The sequence below is a fragment of the Phytophthora infestans genome, genomic scaffold (genome assembly GCF_000142945.1).
Source record: "Phytophthora infestans T30-4 supercont1.16 genomic scaffold, whole genome shotgun sequence".
In the NCBI taxonomy this organism is placed as follows: domain Eukaryota; phylum Oomycota; class Peronosporomycetes; order Peronosporales; family Peronosporaceae; genus Phytophthora; species Phytophthora infestans.
The window spans coordinates 2,667,302-2,667,643 of NW_003303743.1; positions in this window are offsets into that span (position 1 = coordinate 2,667,302).

Genomic DNA, 342 nt, shown 5'->3' on the forward strand with positions numbered 1-342 from the left:
ACCAAAGAAAAGCTACATTGGAGCAGACGATCAACAATTTCGCTGCCACGTTCCATTCCGAGCCGCCGTAAAAGCGAATACCGTACCTCAAACGGCGTAGTTTTCTAAAACGCATAGAATATCGCTCTGATAGTTGAGGAGGTTGTTCGTCATAGTTGATAAGTATTGCTAAGCGGATTTCTAAGAATGCATCATGGATTTGCTTAGGTTAGCTACCGCTGTGCTCTCCTTGGGATTGACGAGTAGTACTAGCTTAACAAATACATCAGTTTCAAACTTATCCGGTAAAGCATACGGCACGTACAGCATCAAACGGTGGGTCTGACTTTAGGCGCTCGTGAT